General features: G+C 42.5%; 1 protein-coding gene across 2 annotated transcripts in view; it reads left to right on the forward strand.

Annotated features, from left to right (window-relative positions):
- The first annotated feature begins 2,722 nt into the window (after window positions 1-2,722).
- COL21A1 (collagen type XXI alpha 1 chain) overlaps window positions 2,723-21,607 on the forward strand; it is a 201,449-nt gene continuing 182,564 nt past the window's right edge. For both annotated transcript variants that reach the window (XR_004645215.1, XM_034766296.1), the window contains exon 1: window positions 2,723-2,898. The gene's annotated coding sequence lies outside the window, so the exon portion shown is untranslated. The remainder of the gene's footprint in view (window positions 2,899-21,607) is intronic.

Here is a 21,607-nt window from a genome sequence, read left to right on the forward strand (position 1 = left end):
ATTGGAGAGAGTCTAGCGGAGGGCAATGAAAATGATTAGGGGGCTGGGGCACATGACTTACAAGGAGAGGCTGAGGGAACTAGGGTTATTTAGTCTGCAGAAGAGAAGAGTGGGGGGGATTTGATAGCAGCCTTCAACTATCTGAAGGGGAGTTCCAAAGAGGATGGAGCTAGGCTGTTCTCAGTGGTGGCAGATGACAGAACAAGGAGTAATGGTCTCAAGTTGAAGTGGGAGAGGTCTAAGTTGGATATTAGGAAACACTATTTCACTAGGAGGGTGCTGGATGAGCACAAATCCATGGGGCCGGATGCGCTGCATCTGAGGGTGCTAAAGGAGTTGGCGGATGTGATTGCAGAGCCATTGGCCATCGTCTATGAAAACTCATGGCAATCGGGGGAGGTCCCGGATGACTGGAAAAAGGCTAATGTAGTGCCCATCTTTAAAAAAGGGAAGAAGGAGGATCCGGGGAACTACAGGCCAGTCAGCCTCACTTCAGTCCCTGGAAAAATCATGGAGCAGGTCCTCAAGGAATCAATTATGAAACACTTAGAGGAGAGGAAAGTGATCAGGAACAGTCAGCATGGATTCACCAAGGGGAAGTCGTGCCTGACTAACCTAATTGCCTTCTATGATGAGATAACTGGCTCTGTGGATGAGGGGAAAGCAGTGGATGTGTTATTCCTTGACTTTAGCAAAGCTTTTGATACGGTCTCCCACAGTATTCTTGCCGCTAAGTTAAAGAAGTATGGGCTGGATGAATGGACTGTGAGGTGGATAGAAAGCTGGCTAGATCGTCGGGCTCAACGGGTAGTGATCAATGGCTCCATGTCTAGTTGGCAGCCGGTTTCAAGCGGAGTGCCCCAAGGGTCGGTCCTGGGGCCAGTTTTGTTTAATATCTTTATTAATGATCTGGAGGATGGTGTGGACTGCACTCTCAGCAAGTTTGCAGATGACACTAAACTGGGAGGCGTGGTAGATACGCTGGAGGGTAGGGATCAGATACAGAAGGACCTAGACAAATTAGAGGATTGGGCCAAAAAAAACCTGATGAGGTTCAACAAGGACAAGTGCAGAGTCTTGCACTTAGGATGGAAGAATCCTATGCACTGCTACAGACTAGGGACCGAATGGCTAGGTAGCAGTTCTGCAGAAAAGGATCTAGGGGTCACAGTGGACAAGAAGCTGGATATGAGTCAACAGTGTGCTCTTGTTGCCAAGAAGGCTAACGGCATTTTGGGTGTATAAGTAGGGGCATTGCCAGCAGATCAAGGAACGTGATCATTCCCCTTTATTCGACATTGGTGAGGCCTCATCTGGAGTACTGTGTCCAGTTTTGGGCCCCACACTACAAGAAGGATGTGGAAATATTGGAAAGAGTCCAGCGGAGGGCAACAAAAATGATTAGGGGTCTGGAGCACATGACTTTATGAGGAGAGGCTGAGGAAACTGGGATTGTTGAGTCTCGAGAAGAGAAGAATGAGAGGGGATTTGATAGCTGCTTTCAACTACCTGAAGGGAGGTTCCAAAGAGGATGGAGCTCGGCTGTTCTCAGTGGTGGCAGATGACCGAACAAGGAGCAATGGTCTCAAGTTGCAGTGGGGGAGGTCTAGGTTGGATATTAGGAAACACTATTTCACTAAGTGGGTGGTGAAGCACTGGAATGCGTTACCTAGGGAGGTGGTGGAGTCTCCTTCCTTGGAGATTTTTAAGGCCTGGCTTGACAAAGCCCTGGCTGGGATGATTTAGTTGGGAATTGATCCTGCTTTGAGCAGGGGGTTGGACTAGATGACCTCCTGAGGTCTCTTCTAACCCTGATATTCTATGATTCTATGAAGCACTGGAATGCGTTACCTAGGGAGGTGGTGGAATCTTCATCCTTAGAGGTTTTTAAGGCCCGGCTTGACAAAGCCCTGGCTGGGATGATTTAGTTGGTGTAGGTCCTGCTTTGAGCAGGGGATTGGCTTGCGGTCTCTTCCAACCCTAATCTTCTATGACAGGGTTGAGAGCACAGGGGCTTGCCAGACTCCTAGCTGGAGGCTCAGGCTCTGATTCCTGGAAGGGCGGCTGGGACTCCTGCCCCACCGTGCTTAGAGCAACCTCCTCCCCGCAGCCCTGCACCTGGCTGAACGGATGCGGTGTGGACCACATGTCCGGCAGCCGCTGGTCTCCTAAGCAGAGCCCACCGCGGTTACAGCAGCCAGCCTCTCCCCTCCTGGGGCCAAGTCCATCCGTCGGGGGGGGGGGGGGGGGTTCTGGGGCCAGCTGGTGCCTGGAAAGCAGCTCAGCCCGCGGCTATTTGCGGTTCTGGATGAGGTCCCTGGAGGCTCGGGCTGGGGACCGGGACGAGGGGTTGGGCCAGCCTGGCGAGCTGCAGCTCCTTTGGGCGGGGAGGAAGGTCTGCAGTACCCCAGGGCCGGGGTCCCGCCGATCACGGGTCGGTAGAGCCGGCTCAGACGCGGCTTGATTTAGTGCGCGGCACGCGCAGCCCCAAGCGGCGCGGCCGCCCAAAGCCCAGGACGCATCCTGCCCCTCCAGCCTCACAGCGAGGGGGCTCTCGGCTCTCTGGCACTGCGGTGGGCGGAGCATGTGCGATAAGAACCCCCCTCCCTACCTCTAACCAATCACCTCCTTGGGCCGGGGGTGCACGGGGGGATCTTATCTCTCATGCTCCGCCCCTCGCCCTGGGGCTGAGTAAAACAGCCTATGGGCTGGGCTGGAGAGGATGAGACCCACAGGACGGGCTGCTGCTGCTTCTGCTGCAAGAGACGGGGCGGGGACGTGGGAGGCAGGCTCACGCTGAGAGCACTTCGGGTCAAGCTGCTCCATTGCCCCTCTTGGTAGGATCTGCCTGTCCGTGCTCAGCAAGCCCCCGCCGTCCGCCTCTGCCGCGCAAACCAGGTACGCGCCCAGGCTGGCTCCAGCTGGGAAAAGCCATTTCGCAGGTAGTTAGTGAGGAGCTGCAGACAAAGTGTCATAGCCCTGGATTTACTTTCTGTTCATGCATTGCTCGCTACTTCTTCCAGGCGGGGGGCACAAGGGGCAGCGATCGCATGGGAAGGGAGCTGGCTGGTTGGGTACGGGCTTCGCGGTGGCCTTTGCTGAAGCTCCGCTCTCAGACTGGGCACATGCTGAAGTGTGTGTCAGGTAAGGAGCTGTCTTTCATCGCCTCAGTGCTCCCACACCACATAGGGACCAACCCTGCTGTCCTTGTTCAGTCGGTACGGAGGGAAGCAATTCTGAAGCCAGTGGGCGTTTTGCCTGAGTTACTAAGGACTGCAGGGATTTGGGTTATGAACTGATGACATGAACTGGGGTGATACTTGAAGCACAGGGGAGCAGAGACCTCTCTGTATATCCTTTAGTTTCATTCTGAGGAGAGAGTAAGTGGGGGGAGCTTGTCTTTGAATGGCAGGTGCAGATTTCAGGACTGGCCTAAAATCTGTGAATTATTACAAACTTTTAAAACATGCAGCCAGTTTTCCTCTAGTGAAGAGCTTGCCTAGAGGAGTGGGGAGTGGAATAACCTTGGCAAACTACAAGTGCAAATCTTATATAATCTATGCATTTACCAAAACAGAAATGGGACTGGAACGTGTTACTGATGGATTTCTCACTAGCCTCAGTGTTTGCATGTGCACTAGGTTGTACAAGCATGACTTTATGGCTCAGTTTATTTGCACAAGATTATATGATCGATATAGCATCATAACCCTTTAGTCTTGTAGTTCTTTTTTTCTTGTGTTATAGTTGAAAAACAAGCCACCCCTTTTGTGTAAATTTACAATTAAAACTTGTTTGGTAGCTAGCTTCTTAGTACAGGAATACAGGAATTTTAATAATAAATAATATAGTTATAGTATAATTAGCAATTCACATTCTCAAAGCACTGTGCAATGTGTTTATAGTACAGGTTATTTTAGTTTTATAATTCTGCAAATCACTTGGTAAGACAGTTCCACTCTGTGGGCCATCTCTAATGGTTATCATTATTTATATGGTTATATATATTCAGTGTAAGAAAGGTTATCAAATTCTAGCCTTCAGTTGCTTCATTTTTATTCCAGTTTCTATGATGTGATTTCTCCTCTTCTCTAAAATTATTTATACAACTACCAAAGCTAGAACCATACCTATTGTAATGTGCTAGTACTGATACCAACAGTTCAAAGGAAATGTTTCTAAGGGCATGTCTACACTTGCCATTTAAAGTGGAAAAAGTCCCTTTTTTGCACAAAAAACTTTGGAGCATCTACTCTTGCCAATGACTTTTTGCAGTGAAACTCAGAAGTTCCACCGCAAAAAGAAAGCCACCTCCACGAGAGGCGTACAGCTCTTACTGGTGATGCTTTTGCAGTGATGTGCAAGTGAAGACACGTTCTCAGTAAACATAAGACTTACCATACTGGATCAGATCTAGTTTGTTCAGTCCAGTAATCTATTTCAAACAGTGGCAAATAATGGATTCTTCAGAAGAAGGTGTAATAAAGCCTACAATAAACAATTATAGAATAATATACTAATAGAGACATTTTTTTCACCATGGCTGTAGATTGAGAATAAGTCTTCTCTCTACAAACGAGTGATACATATATGTGGTGCTTTAGAAGGGTCAGTTTCACAAAGCTGAAAACAATTATGAGCCAAATCAGTTGGGTAAAAGAAGTTAAATAGAAAAATGTGAATGATAATTGGGAATTGTTTAAGAACATTTTACTAGACTCAAAAAAAGTTACAATCCCACAGTGGAGAAACAAGGGTGCACTGATTAAAAAACAACTTCTTGGTTACAGTGGAAGTGAAGGCATCTATAAAAAGAATTTTTATGATATAGATATAAACACATGGAAAAAATTGAACATTGACAATAATTGAATATAAATCAGAAACTAGGAATTGTAGAAAATTGGTAAGGGAAGCAAAACAACACAATGAGAAGAGTTAAGGACAGTAAAGAATTTTAAAAATATGTTGGGAACAAAAGGAATCCTAACAACAGTATTGGTCTATTACTAGATGGAAATGGTTGAATTGTCAATAATGCAGGAAAGGCAGAAGTGTTCAGTAAATATTTATGTTCTATATTTGGGGGGGAAACAACCGTTTCCATTCCAATAGTAACTTGGGAGGATGTTAAACAATAGTTACTATTGTTAGACATTTTAAAATTGACAGGTCCAGGTAACTTGCATCTAAGAGTTCTAAAAGAGCTAACTGAGGAACTCGCTGGACCAGGAATATTGATTTTCAGGAACTCTAGGAATATTTAAAAAGGGTAAACAGAACAACCTGGGTAAATTTAGGTCTGTCAGTCTGACATCCATCCTGCGCAAAATAATGGAATGGCTGATATGGGACTTGATTAATAAATAATTAAAGGACGGTAATATAATTAATGCCAATCAACATGGATTTATGGAAAATAAATCCTGCCAAACTAACTTGATTTTTAGGACTAGATAATCACAGTGGCCCCTTCTGGCCTGTTAGTCTATAAATCTTCACTGAGCTGTCCACACTGATGCCCACATGTTTTTCCTGAGCTGTTAATTTAGAACCCAGTTAATTTAGAGCCCACTAAGTAGTTCAAATTACTCCTCCTAAAGATCATTGCCTTGCATTTGGCCACATTAATTTTAATCTGCCATCATATGACCCATTCTTCTTGTTTTAAGTTTTGCTGAAGCACCTCATAGTTTTAAATGGAAAGATTAATTAATGTTATGGGTTAAGGATGACATTCCTTTGACTTGGATAAAGTTCCAGTATTTGGGCTCTATGAGGGTGGAGTGCAGAGAACCTGGGAGGTGAAATCCATCGCCTAGCCCAGGTCAGAGTTGCAGTGCAGCCTGCTGTGCAGCCCAAATGGGGCTTAAGCAGCGTAGATGGACTTGCATGGCCATCTGTACCACAGATGAATTTCTCTCTTTGAGTCAGATGTGGTTGTAAGTCGTCATTGCTACTCATCCAAAGTAAAGCCTGGTTATGAAAAAGATCATTTAAGTAGATTACTGTGCTGTGACAGTAGCACGTTGCTTGGAAAGTCCAAGTTTTGGAGTTTATTTGCAACCCTCATCCATGAGTGGGAGAATAGAATGAATCCTGGCTGACTTCTAAATGATACTGCATAGAATTGGACTGGTCATATCACTGAGCAATATACTGTAGAGAGCAAAATTGCATTGCCAGAGGCATGGACAAAATGACCTAATAGATGGAAAAGACCTCTAATTTCTGTGATACTGGAGTTCTGTGAGATGTACAAAGGAAACTTTTCTTCCATTAATCTGTATAGGCATTGGCTTAAAGTAACGCTGCTTGGTTTAATTTTCCAGGGTTGTTGCAAGCAGATAGAAACCAGGGAGGTGAGGAGTGTTGATGGTACTGAGTAGTGAAACGAATAGAAATAAAGCATTATAAAGCAAATAGATGTCAACTTTCTAGTATTTTACGCATTGTAAATCATTCCAATGAAGGATAAGATGATTTATCTCTTTTTCAATGCGTGTTATGCTGTAATGAAACGAGTTCTTAAATGGTGGTGTAAAAACTAAAAAACAATTCTAATAAAAACATTTTGGCATTGGAGTTGACTGGCATGAAAACATAAATCCACTATAATTTACAACAGACATAGAATGCAGGGAAACTTGTTTTGAAATGATCTCTGTGGTCTCATGAAAAATAAAATTTTAACTCATATTAATGAGACTTATTATAGAGGATTACTTTGCATTCATTATCAGTTCAAAGTAAACCCTTTTAAGTGAGCTTCACATTACTATCTAGAAAATTTATATTTCTGCATTACATCAGTATTTGGTTAGAAAGTCCTTTATATTTGAAGTCCTGAGTATCCCTGAGATTATTATTTGGTAGTGGCAGTGCCTGGAGGTCAGGGTCCCATTGCACTAGACACTAGAAACATAACAAAGGGATAGTCCTTGCTTCCTTTTCCATGTTTTAATCTGGCAGTTGAGATGTGTTGGAATGTGTTTGTCTGAGGACAGGACATTCTCATTAGAGGGTCTGGGACTCTCTGCAATATAATACATATTCCATGGGCTGCCAAAATCTAAGTTTATCAACTTGCAGAACATAATACAGGTTAATTTGGAGAGGGAAGGTTGAATTGTTGGAGTGGGCAGAGTCCCAGTTTTTGTGGGTGGATTTTGCTTTAGTGTTGATATTTGGTAAATTTGTAGTATTTGTATATGTTTTAAAGATTATTTACAATACCCAGATCACAGGCTAAGTACATTTTATTAGTTGAAATAAATATGTAAGATGTTTAGTTTGCATTTTCCAAACTATCTTTGTATACTTTTTTTTCTTCTCTTCCTTTTGTATAATAAACCTTTAGAGTTGTGGTGATGATAAAACATGTTCTTTCTTGCTTTACCACAGCTATACCCTACATCAACAATAGCTTAAAAAAATTGAACTCTAGCTTGAGAATAAACCAACAATTTTTAAAGCATACCTTTATGTATTTTCCAAAATATCTTTATAACAATCTGTATTTTTCTTCATGAAACAGAGTTAATGATTTCCAAAAATTTAATCTCCGGTGTCCACGATTGCAGCATTTTTGCTCTGTATTTTTCAAACGTATATATGAAAGTGGGTTGACAGAGGAGATAAATACTGTTTCTGTGGCTATTACATGCAAAACACAGAATTATCAATTCGTTAGTGGACAGCTGATATGTCTTCATAACAACCAGACCAGAGTACATAAGGCCTGTTCCTAGGTGGTGCTAAGCAACCACATCTCCTATTGACCTCAGTAGAAGTTGCAAAACCTCAGCACCATAGGCCTAGTTAGACTTCTGTATTTGGAAGGAGCAGGTGGGGCGGCTCCAGTGAGGCCAACTTTGTGGGGGAAATTCCTTGCCTGTCCATAGGGGTGCCATTTCAGATTGGACGGGGCAGGGAGGAAGGAGCTCAACGTTAATTGTGTTTCCAGTGGCTACTTAGGCAACTGAAAACTCCAGTGTTTTTGCATATAATAACTTAGAAATATCTGACAGGAGTATTGTATCTAATTTCTATATCAAGAAAGAAAATGAAATAAATAATAGCTCTAATACAAGACATGTTAATACAAGAACAAGATGTTCTGACATCTTGTGGCAAGTCACTTATGGGACACTGGTTAGGTTTAAAACTGTAATGTATATTCTTACTCAGATATTCTTACTAAAGTCAGAAGGGACCATCGTGATCTAGATTGCAGGCCACAGAACCGACTCACTCCTGTAATAGACCCCTAACCTCTGGTTAAGTTACTGAAGTCCTCAAATCATGGCTTAAAGACTGGAAGTTATGAAGAATTAATCATTTACACTAGTTTAGTTTAAACCTGCAAGTGCCCCCATACTGTAGAGGAAGGCGAACCCCCCCGCTCCCCGGGTCTCAGCCAATCTGACCTGGGGAAAAATTCCTTCCTGACCCCAAAGATAGTGATCAGTTAGACCCTGAGCTTGTGGGAAAGACCCGCCAGCCAGATACCTGGGAAAGAATTCGCTGTAGTAACTCAGAGTCCATCCCATCTACTGTCCCATCTCCATCTGTTGGGGGATTTTTGCTACTGGCAGTTGTCAATGGGCCACATGCAATTGTAGGCAGTCCTGTCAGACCATCCTCTCCATAAACTTATCAAACTCAGTCTTGAAGCCAGTTAGGTTTTTTGCCCCCACGGCTCCCTCTGGAAGGCTATTCCAGAACTTCACTCCTCTGCAGGTTAGAAACCTTTGCCTAATTTCAAGCCTAAACTTGTTGATGGCCAATTTACATCCATTTGTTCTGGGGTCCACATTGATGCTGAACTTAAATAACTCCTCTCTCTCCCTGGTATTTATCCCTCTGATGTATTTATAGAGTGCAATCATCTCCCCTCAGCCTTCTATTGGTTAGACTAAACAAGCCAAACTCTTTGAGTCTCTTCTCATAAGATAGATTTTCCATTCCTCAGATCATCCTAGTAGCCCTTCTCTGCACCTGTTCCAGTTTGAATTCATTTTTCTTAAACATGGGAGACCAGAATAGCACACAGTATTCCAGATGAGGTCTCACCAGTGCCTTGTATAATAGTACTAACACTTCCCTGTCTACTGGGAATACCTCGCCTGATGCATCCTAGGACTGCATTAGCCTTTTTCACAGCCGCATCAGACTGATGGCTCACAGTCATCCTGTGATCAACCAATACACCCAGGTCTTTTCTCCTCCACTTTCACTTGCAAATGATATGACCCCAACTTATAGCAGAAATTCTTGTTAGTCCCTAAATGCATGACTTTGCAAGTTGCACTATTAAATATCATCCCATTTCTATTACAAGGTCATCCAGATCTTCTTGTCTGGTATTCCAGTCCCCGGTATTGGCAATACCTCCCAACTTTGTGTCATCTGCAAATTTTATTAGCACACTCTATTTTTTGGTGCCAAGGTCAGTAGTAAAAATGTTAAATAAGATAGGTCCCAAGACTGATCCCTGAGGAACGCTACTAGTAACCTCCCTCTAGCCCAGGGGTCGGCAACCTTTCAGAAGTGATGTGCCAAGTCTTCATTTATTCACTCTAGTTTAAGGCTTCGCATGCCAGTAATATATTTTAATGTTTTTAGAAGGTCTCTTTCTATAAGTCTATAACGTATAACTAAACTATTGTTGTATGTAAAGTAAATAAGGTTTTTAAAATGTTTAAGAAGCTTCATTTAAAATTAAATTAAAATGCAGAGCCCCCTGGACCAGAGGCCAGGACCTGGGCAGTGTGAGTGCCACTTAAAATCGGCTCGCGTGCCGTAGGTTGCCTACCCCTGCTCTAGCCTAATAGCTCACCTTTCAGTATGACCTTTTGTAGTCTTCCTTTAACCAGTTCCTTATCCACCTTTCACTTCTCATATTAAACCCCATCTTCTCCAATTTAACTAATAATTTCTCATGTGGAACTGTGTCAAATGCCTTACTGAAATCTATTGCATTCCCTTTGTCTAAAAAATCAGTTATCTTCTCAAAGAAATATATTAGTAACTTTGTTACCACCTCTTGAATACAACAATTGAAACAATTGTAGAAAAATCTACAATTACTTTCTGTCATTTAGGCTACTTTTGAAGTTCACTAAGCTTGGAACAGATCATTTAACTTTAGGAAACATCCTAACAGCCATTTCTTATCTTAATCACCTGTTAATCACTCTGTTTATAAACAAAATTCTGACTCCCTGCCTCAGGGGCACAAGTTGGAAGCAGCATGTCTCCTGTCTCCTCTGCGGAACTCATTGCATTGCACACTTAGGCTGCCTGCCTGAGGCTTGCAGTCTGGGGGACAATGCCCTCCCATGCCCCTCCCCAACTCCTCCTATGCTCACCACTTCCTATGATTAATTTCCAAGTTCAATACAGTCTGCAATTTCTGATGAAGAGAGATCAGGACTTCACTTCATATTTATGAAAAATAGACAGTAGGATTTGTTAAAATGTAAAATAGTCAGGACCAGCTTTAAGTTTTGCATGTATAGCCCTCTGCCTAGTTGAACTGCACAGAAAAACTGCATACAGTTTTACCATACTAAGAAAGATGGCAGGGATCTTGACCACACACGACCAGGATTCCTTAGACAAGCCCTACAGGAGGCTAGTATAACAATGACACACACACTTTGGATAAGATGCAGCAAGTGTTTGCTTTGTTTTAAACCATCCAATTTTTAAAAAAGTTTATATAAATGTTCAAATACACAGCAAATCTAGCAACTTCTCTAGTAATTTTCTTTCCACACAGTCCTTTTATGCCAAATGCCCTGGAACCTTCTGGATCATTTTCCTGTAGCCCCTGGCCTGAACTCTGATTGATTCTGTTTCATAAAGTTCTAAGTGGAACTGTTTGGATAATGACAGTCCTGTTACTAATTACAACCACAGCTCAACAGTTCCATCTTACTTGCACTCAAGAGAAGAACCTGAAATTTCCCCTTTCCCATCAGAAGTAGAGAAAACAGAGTTATAACTTCAGTAAAAAAAGGGAGAGAAAGAAGAAAATGGAATTTAAAATATAAGCACATTGTAATATTTGAAATCAAAGTGTTATACATCTGTATGGTAACCCAAATAATAGGTGGGTAACCTGTACAACACATGAATTAAACAAAGATAAAACAGAACTTAAGGGATGAAAGCTGGCAGAGTGGCCAGAGCCCTAGGTTTGAACTTCAGAGAGATGGGTTTATTTTCCAGCTCAGCTACCTACAGACTTTCAAATATTGCAAGAAAAAAGCACTTAATGGCAAATATCATTTCCAGATGATAGAATTTAAACCCAAGACAGGAAAAGTGAAATCCATCTGCTATAGATAAACCAGAACTCCCATTTGTTCAGGCAATGGCTACAGGAGATAGATTTGGGTCTAAAGTTAGGCTTCTGATTTTTAAAATTTTAGCCTTATTCTCAGTGAGATAGACAGTAACAGATTGATTGCTGACTAGGGTGACCAGATGTCCTGATTTTATAGGGACAGTCCCGGGCTTTTTCTTATATAGGCTCCTATTACCCCCCCACTCCTGGTCCTTGATTTTTCACACTTGCTGGACACCCTATTGCTTACAGAATGTCATCTGAAAAAAGTAGGCTTCATTATTACACAACTACAAAATTGGGAATAAGTGGCTGGGTACTACTGAAAAGTGTTTGGGGGTTAGAGTGGATCACAAATTGCATATGAGTCAACAATATGCAATTGCAAAAAAGGCTAGTATTGTTCTGGGGTATATTAATAGGAGTGTTGTACATAAGACATGGGAGGTAATTGTCCCACTCTGCACAGCACTGGTGAGGCCTTAGCTGGAGTACTATGTCCAGTTCTGGGTGCCACATTTTAGTAATGATATGAACAAATTGGAGGAAAGTCCAGAGGAAAGCACCAAGAATGATAAAATGTTTAGAAACCCTGAGATACACGGAAAGGATTAAAAAAAGGATATGTTTAGTCTTGAGAAAAGAAGACTTAGAGGGGACCTGGTAACAGTATTCAAATAGGTTAATGGCTGTTATAAAAAGGACTGTGATCAGTTCTCCACGTTCACTAAAGGTAAGACAAGAAATAATGGGCTTAATTTGAAGCAAAGTAGATTTAGGTTAGATATCAGGAAAATCTTTCTAACTATAAAGGCATTTAAGCACTAGATAGGCTTCCAGGGAAGGCTGTGGAATCCTCATCATTGGAGTTTTAAAGACAGGGTTGGACAAATACCTGTCAGGGATGGTCTAGGTTTACATGGCCTTGCCTCAGTGCAGAGGGCTGGACTTGATGACTTCTTGAGGTCCCTGCCAGCCCAAGATTTTTATGATTCTGTGATTCAGAAAAAGAAAGATATGTACTTCTGCACCGAGTGAAACAGGAGCTACTAATATATCACCTAATCTTTTAAAAAAAAAAAATGTCTTGAGGAACTAAGCAGAATTGGAAGAGAGAAAGCGAGATACGCCAGAAGACTCATTTGGAATTTGTATGAAAGAAGAATGGACAAAAAGTCATACTGGAAGCCAAAGTGAAGAAGGTTGAAGATGCTGATAGATAGCAAATCAAGAGACCAAGACGTGGAAGAATAAAAAGAGTGCTTAAAAAGACTCAATAAGATACAGAAAACATTTGATGGATTTCCAGAAGAGAAAAATAAAAGGTATGTATGTAGAGACCTGTGAGTGAAGTGCTCAACCTAACTGAAAGGGAGTTCCCCATGACTTTCAGTGAGAGTTGGGCACCTAACTCATATTTGTGTCTTTAAAATTCTCCCCTTTCAGAACAAGTGAGGACCCAGTGGCAAAAACTGACAGAAAAAAATTAACAGCTGTTGGGGAAGCACTGGCTGTACAACAGAGAATAGGCAGAACCAGGAAGAAGAATACATCCTGGTTCAGGGTCACGTAAAGACACCAGGGGAAACAAACAAACAAACAAACAAAAATCCAACCCTGTTCTTCATGTGATAAAGTTGCTCAAACCACCAGAAATCATAGAATTCTGTTGATAGTAAAATGTCTCCAAATCACTGCAATGCACTAATAACTAGGACCCTACCAATTTCACAGCCATGAAAAACGTGTCACGGACCATGAAATAATCCCTTCCCCGTGAAATCTGCTGTCACCGAAATCTAGTTCAGCCAGGGTGGAGGGTGTCCTTCCCCTGCACGGCTGTTATGCGGGGGGATCAGACCCAACTCAACAAGCAGCACAGAAGTGTGGGTGGTATGCCCTCACTTCTGTGCTGCAACAGCCCCAGAGCTGGGCTTGGGGCTTCTGCCCTCCCTGCTCCCCGGTGGCTCCTGCCCAGACTTGGGGCTTCTTCACCCCCGCCCCCACTGTGGCTTCTTGCCCGGGCTTGGGGTTAGGGCTTCTGGCCCCACTCCTGGGGTCAGGGCTTCTGCCCCTTTCTGCAGCTCCTGACGAAGCTTAGGGCTTCTACCCCATGGCTCCTGGCAGGGCAGGGGCACTTGGGCTCAAGGCTTTTGGCCCCACTCCTGGTGGCTCCTGCCTGGGCTTGGGGCTTCCACCCTCTCTTCCCCCGGTGGGGAGTGTGGGAGGGGGCTCAGGGATGGGGCAGAGGGTTGGGATGCTGGGAATGGGGGGGGGGAGGGGTAAGGGCTCCGGCTGGGGATGCGGGCTCTGGGTTGGGGCCAGCGATGATGGGTTTGAGGTGCAGGCTGCCCTGGGGCTATAGCAGGGAGAGAAGAGTCCCCCAGCTCTCTTTCCCCGCAGCAGCACCTGGGCTTAGGGGGAGAGGTGCCTCTCCCCGCTGTGGCAGCTCCGGGGCTGGGGCCGCAGGATAGGCACCTCTCCCCTAGCCACGGCAGGTCTGGGCTGGGTCTGGTTTGGGGCCGGGTGTGGGGTGCCTCTCCCCCCGGCTGTGGCAAGTTCGGGGCTGGGCAGGGTTGGGTTGGTTTGGGGATGGGAGACGGGTGCCTCTCCCTCCCCAGCTGCAGCAGGTCTGGGTTGGGGCCAGGGAAGTGGCGCCTCTCTCCCTGGCCGCGGCAGGTCCAGGCTGCAGCTGGGTTGGGGCTGTGGGAGGGGCGCCTTTCCCCACCACAGCAGGACCGGGGCTGGGGGAGAGGGCTTTCTCCATGCTGCAGCCCTGAGTGCCTGTGCGGCGCTTAATAGAGGGAACTTCGCTTACTTGGAGGGAACTTAGCTTATAACACCACAACACCTTGAAATTTTAGATATAAGCATCTGAAATAGTGAAATTGACCAATTTAAAAACCCTCTGGCAGTGAAATTGTCCAAAGTGGACCCTGAATTTGGTAGGGCCCTACTAATAACCTATGAAAACCAGATCCCTGTATAATAATTTAAGATGAGTGGATAAAGAACCTCTTGCTTTTGACTATTGTAAGGAAAAAATATTTGAAGAAATTTTGCTAATATACTTTTATAACAACCAAACAATAGAGTTTTTTATGTTTTAGTCCATGGTGAGTTTGTAAAGACTAGGTAGAGGAATGTAATTGTGTTTCTCTTTGCTGCCTGTCACCTTTATTGTGAATCCACTTACTGTGAAGAGGGGACCCTATGGTTATGGAGTACTCATGACTCACCTTCTGAAGTGAAGGTTAGCGACATCTTCTGGGAGAGTGGGAAGCGAAGACCCAGATTTCCTTAATGAGGTCAGAACAGAGGGAAGGGACAGCTGCTCCTAATTTTCAGAATCACAGGGCTATGTCCTAGGAAGGCTTCTTGTACTAAGAAAACACCTACTCTCCATTTCCTGAGAAATTACTACAAATATATACACATCTTTTGTTAGCATGTTTTTATATTTTGACCTTGGCTAAATAGGCAGCCCAGAGGAATTGGGGGCCTCTGTTTACTTTGGGTTGGTCTCTAAATATGTAAGGCATCTTTCCTCAAAAGAGGTGTTTTCCTCTATAATTAAGTAAAATCTTCTGTTTGTGAGGAGGACTTTTGGAACTGGGGCCAGGCATTAGTGCAAATGCTGTTAGAGAAAGCTGCAGGCTACTGGTGCAGATAAATAAATAGCAACCTGTACCTGTGTGTGTGCATGGATTTATCTTTGACAAAACAGTATAGTGATGAGTTGTCCATGTTTCATTTCAGTGCACTTGGCTGTAGCCGGAAAAAAGGTGCCACTCTGCCCTGTAGCTGTCCAATAGATACTCCTGGGGGAATTCTGGTCCAAAAAAATAAAAATTCTGCGCACAATATTTTAAAATTCTGCATTTTTTGGTCAAAATAATACAATATAATACAGCTAGTTTCAATTATTTCAGTAATTTATTTACCGCTCTGGCAATGTAAAGGAGCCTTAAAAGTTTTACACCTGTTTTACACCTGCGGGAATTCACTAAGAAGAATGGGAGCAATTCACTAAGTAGGCAGGCTGCTACATTCTCCTCTGTCAGAGGGAACAGAACCTACTCTATGCCTACCTCTTCAGAAATACCCCAAAGCCCTGCCCCTCCACTCTGAGCATGCTGCAATAGCGAGTGAGAGGGACAGAGTCTCTCTCTCTCTCTCTCTCTCTCTCCTCTGGGTGCCCAAACCAACCTGTTGGCACTACCAGGAAGTGGGCACATGACTGCTCTTGCTACTTCCCCATCAGAAGTCATTTTTCTGCGGGTAAGCAAAGAAATCTGCGGGGGCCATGAATTCTGCGAACACACAGAATTCCCTTAGGAGTAAAGAGAGCTGGATGACATATAGTTCCTTTATAAAATCCCAGTGCTATGCATACAACCGGAGTCTGGATACCCCTCAAAACTTCAACCATGCACAGTTCTGGACTTATTTTGCAGCGTGTCTAGGTGGGCAGATAAATCTTTGAAAAGAGACATTTTTTGTTCCCACAGAAGAGTAGGCACATACAAGCTGCACTGTACGTAGATGTAAGATTTTTTTGAAAAGTTGAAACTCTCCCCATCAGCTTACAAATATTCTCCTTATCCTGAAACCCTGCCTAGAAAATAAAAAGACTTGGAAACTATGGACTGGAGTTTGTAGGGAAATAGTGTCATGTCACACTAAGTAACAATGAAATACCATTCAAATATCAGTGCTGAAAAGAAAATTGCCCTTTTAAGAAAATGTATAGCTATTTTAAGTCACTGATCTTAAATAAGAACTTAACATAAGAATGGCCATACTGGGTCAGACCAATGGTCCATCTAGCCGAATATCCTGTCTTCCAACAGTGGCCAATGCCAGAAGCTTCAAAGGGAATGGACAGAACAGGGCAATCATCAAGTGATCTATCCCTTGTTGTCCAGATCCAGCATCTGGCAGTCAGAGGCTTAGGGACACCTAGAGCATGGGGTTGCATCCCTGATCATCTTGGCTAATTTATGGACCTATTTTCCATGAATTTATCTAATTCTTTTTTGCATCCAATTATCGTTTTGGCCTTCACAACATCCTCTGGCAATGAGTTCCACAGGTTGACTGTGTGTTGTGTGAAGAAATACTTCCCTTTGTTTTAAACCTGCTGCCTATTAATTTCATTGGGTGACTGCTGGTTCTTGTTTTATGTGAAGGGATAAATAACACTTCCTTGTTCACTTTCTCCATACCAGTCATGATTTTATAGACCTCTATCATATCCCCCTTCAGTTGTCTCTTGTCTAAGATGAATAGTCTGTCTTTTTAATCTCTCCTCATACGGAAGCTGATCCAGATCCTTAATCGTTTTTGTTGCTCTTCTCTGTACCTTGTCCAATTCTAATATAGCATTTTTGAGAGGGGTGACAAGAACTGCATTCAGTATTTAAGGTGTGGGTGTACCATGAATTAATGTAGTGTTATTAAATTTACTGTTTTTTTTATCTATCCTTTTCCTAATGGTTCCTAACATTCTGTTAGCTTTTTTGACTGCTGGTGGAGATTGAGTGGATATTTTCAGAGAACTATCCACAATGACTCCAAGATCTCTTTCTTGAATGGTAATAGCTAATTTAGATCCCATCATTTTCTATATATAGTTGGGATTATGTTTTCCAATGTGCTTTACTTTGCATTTATCAATATTGAATTTCCTCTGCCATTTTGTTGCCCAGTCACCTAGTTTAGTGGAGATCCCTTTTTAACTCCTAGCAGTCTGCTTTGGATATAACTATAACTATCTTGAGTAGTTTTGTATCATCTGCAAATTCTGCCACTTCACTGTTTACCCTTTTTTCCAGATTATTTATGAATATGTTGAACAGCACTGGTCCCAGTTACAGCTACCTGGGGGACACCACTATTTACCTCTCTCCATTCTGAAAAATGAACATTTATTCCTACCCTTTGTTTCCTGTCTTTTAACCATGATTCATGAGAGGACCTTCCCTCTCATCCTATGACTACTTAGTTTGCTTAAGAGCCTGTGATGAGGGACCTTGTGAAAAGCTTTCTGAAGGTCCAAGTATGCTATATCCATTGGATCATCCTTGTCCACATGTTTGTTGACTCCTCAAAGAATTCTAATAGATTGGTGAGACATGATCTCTCTTTAGAAAAGCTGTATTGACTCTTCCCCAACAAATCGTGTTCATCTATGTGTCTGATAATTTTGGTTTTTACTGTAGTTTCAACTAATTTGCGTGGTAACTTTGCTTGAAGTTAGGCTTACTGACCTGTAATTGCAGGATCACCCTTGGAGCCTTTTAAAAAAATTGACATCATGTTAACTATTCTCCAGTCATCTGGTACACAGGCTGATTTAAGTGATAGGTTACACCACAGTTAGTAGTTCTGCAACTTCATATTTGTGTTCCATCAGAACTCTTTAGCACCTCAATCATCACAGGGCCCCACTAATTGTTTGGCAAGCTTCTAATGTACTTAAAATTTTTTGGCTGTTAGTTTTTGTTTCTTTTGGTAGTTAATCTTCAAATTCCTTTTTGGTCTGTCTAAATGTACTTTTACACTTGACTTGCTAGAGTTCATGCTCCTTTCTATTTTCCTCAGTAGGATTTGATACCGAGTAGTTCAGCCATATTCACCTTTTGGACCAGATCCTGTGCTGTACTTAGGACTAAATCAAGAATTGCTTCTCCACTTATGGGTTCCAGGAGTAGCTGCTCCAAGAAGCGGTCAATGATATGGTGTCTAGAAACTTTATTTCTGCATCCCATCCTCAGGTGACATTTATGAGGCTAGTTGTGAAATTCCCCATTATTACTGACTTTTCTATTTTTGTAGCCTCTCTCATCTCCCTGAGCATTTCACAGTCACCATCACCATCATGGTCAGGTGGTTGGTATTATATTTCTACTGCTATACTCTTATTATTCAGGCATGGAATTTCTATCCACAGAGATTCTATGATATGAGTTTGATTAATTTAAGATGTTTACTATATTTGATTCTATGCTTTCTTTCACATAGAGGTCCACTCCCCCACTTGTGCAACCTATTTTGTCATTCCTATATATTTTGTACTCTGGTCGTACAGTGTCCCGTTGGTTGTCATCATTCCACCAAGTTTCTGTGATGCCTGTTATATCAATATCCTCCTTTAATACCAGGCACTCAAGTTCATCTGTCTTAGCATTTAGTCTTCTAGCATTTTTGTACAAGCACTTATAAAATTTGTCCTGTAATTGAATGGGACTCTTTTTCATTTCTATTTCTCTTCAGTTTCTACCTGTACTTTATCAATTTCTATCCTCTCCTCTTTAATAAGATAGAGAATCCTGTTTAATAGATCCCCCCCACTTGGGATATCTCTGTCCAAACCACATGCTCTTCCACACCTGTCTGTTTTCCCCCAGATCTTGGTTTAAAAACTCCTCTACAACCTATTTAATTTTACATCCCTGCAATCTGGTCGCGTTTTGGTTTAGGTGGAGCCCATCCTTCCTTTATAGTCTGCTCCTTTCACAAAAGGTTCCACAGTTCCTAATAAAGTTAAAACCCTCCTCCCTACACCATCATCTCATCTAAGCATCAAAACCCTCAGTTCTGCCTATGTAACTGGCCCTGCTTGTGGAACTGGAAGCATTTCAGAGAATGCTACCATGGAGGTCCTGAACTTTAATCTCTTACCTACCAGCCTAAATTTGGCCTCTAGGACCTCTCTGCTACCTTTCCTGTGTCACTGATACCTCCTTTTACCATGACCACTAGCTCCTTCCCAGCAATGCGCATAAATCAGTCTAGATGTCTCGAGCTATCCATAACCTTCACACCCGGCAGGCAATTCACCATGTGGGTTCTCCCTGTCATCACAAACCCAGTTACCTGTATATCTAATCATCAAAACCTCCATTACTATTACTATCTTGAAACATCTCTTCTGATTTTTAAAATTCATGGTAAGGTTGGGGAGATAACTCTTCTACTCTGGAAATGAATAGACCCAGGAATAGATAATTCAGTTGTGTATATTTTTATTGCTGTTTGAAAACCTTCTTAATTATCCTTGAAGATAGTGCCAGTCATTTCAACGATGAAATATTCATAGGTCTTTTGTGATATAGACGTTATGCTCTTTTTCCAAGGAAGATTGATGTGTTTTAAGTATTATTTTATTTGTAATTTGTCTTTGATGCGTGTTGTGAAAGGATTTTCACTTTTTATGTAGGCATATTCTACATTTGTTTGGTCTTAGCTAATATTAAAGGATTTTATGGCAAGACAATGTGAATTATTAGAAATATTTCTTTACTGAATAAGAAAATCATAAGTCATTGGGTGTTGAGTATTGGTGGCTGGATTACAACTTTTATCAACTAGGATATTTAAAATAGCAACCATTCTTCTATTAGACAGTAAATAGACAATTCTGCCAACAAAATGTTTTAAGAAGGTACAGTTGTGTAATAGGAATATTGATTTTGCTTTTTATTTCATTTATAAGATAGCAGATTGGCTTCAGATACATTTATTCTGTCCAGAGGGCAATGATTCTGTACCTCTAATGCTGTATCATAGAATCATAGAATCATAGAATATCAGAGTTGGAAGGGACCTCAAGAGGTCAACTAGTCCAACCCCCTGCTCAAAGCAGGACCAATTCCCAGCTAAATCATCCCAGCCAGGGCTTTGTCAAGCCGGGCCTTAAAGACCTCCAAGGAAGGAGACTCCACCACCTCCCTAGGTAACGCATTCCAGTGTTTCACCACCCTCCTAGTGAAATAGTTTTTCCTGATATCCAACCTGGACCTCCCCCACTGCAACTTGAGACCATTGCTCCTTGTTCTGTCATCTGCCACCACTGAGAACAGCCGAGCTCCATCCTCTTTGGAACCCCCCTTCAGGTAGTTGAAGGCTGCTATCAAATCCCCCCTCATTCTTCTCTTCTGGAGACTAAACAATCCCAGTTCTCTCAGCCTCTCCTCATAAGTCATGTGCTCCAGACCCCTAATCATTTTTGTTGCCCTCCGCTGGACTCTTTCCAATTTTTCCACATCCTTCTTGTAGTGTGGGGCCCAAAACTGGACACAGTATTCCAGATGAGGCCTCACCAATGTCGAATAAAGGGGAACGATCACGTTCCTTGATCTGCTGGCAATGCCCCTACTTATACAGCCCAAAATGCCGTTAGCCTTCTTGGCAACAAGAGCACACTGTTGACTCATATCCAGCTTCTCGTCCACTGTGACCCCTAGGTCCTTTTCAGCAGAACTGCTACCTAGCCATTCGGTCCCTAGTCTGTAGCAGTGCATGGGATTCTTCCGTCCTAAGTGCAGGACTCTGCACTTGTCCTTGTTGAACCTCATCAGGTTTTTTTCTGCCCAATCCTCTAATTTGTCTAGGTCCCTCTGTATCCGATCCCTACCCTCTAGTGTATCTACCACGCCTCCTAGTTTGTAATAGTGTTGTTCCTGTTTTATATTCTGAGAGTTGAAGACCTGACAACTTGATTTTTTTAACACATGTTTAAGGTATTAACTTTTTGTTTAGCTTCAAAGAGTACTTTCTAAAAGTTAATTTTAATTTGTTTTTGTCTTACTTTAAAGATTGAAAATATAAAATAATCCCTTTGGGTTATGGTATAATTGCTAAATGTCTAAATTCCATCATGCTCAAATGAGTTAATTTTGAATTACACCGTGTTGTAAACCATAAAAAGAATAGTACATATGGCATGAATAGAGAAGATGATAACAAATGTTAATATAAGGCTAAAAATGACAAACAACTTCAGTCATGTGAGGTTCAATTTCCTGTGGCACTACCAAAGGAATAATGGAGTGCACAGCAGGCCATATACTATGTTCTGGATTTAGGTGTTACACATCAGAGGATGATGCATCTGAAGAAGTGAGGTTTTTTACCCACGAAAGCTTATCCCCAAATAAATCTGTTAGTCTTTAAGGTGCCACCGGACTCCTTGTTGTTTTTATCAGAAGATGAGTTAATTCTTTGACACTATACAAAACAATTTTGATTTGATTCATGAAAACTATACAAGTAACTAGTTCTTTGTGTAGAATAGCTAGATCACATAGACAATTTATGAGTTACCATCTGTCATAACTATAAAGGGAAGGGTAACAGCCCTCCTGTGTACAATACTATAAAATCCCTCCTCGCCAGAGACTCCAAAATCTTTTTTACCTGTAAAGGGTTAAGAAGCTCAGGTAACCTGGCTGACACCTGACCCAA

Source organism: Trachemys scripta, chromosome 3 (genome assembly GCF_013100865.1).
Source record: "Trachemys scripta elegans isolate TJP31775 chromosome 3, CAS_Tse_1.0, whole genome shotgun sequence".
In the NCBI taxonomy this organism is placed as follows: Eukaryota; Metazoa; Chordata; order Testudines; family Emydidae; genus Trachemys; species Trachemys scripta.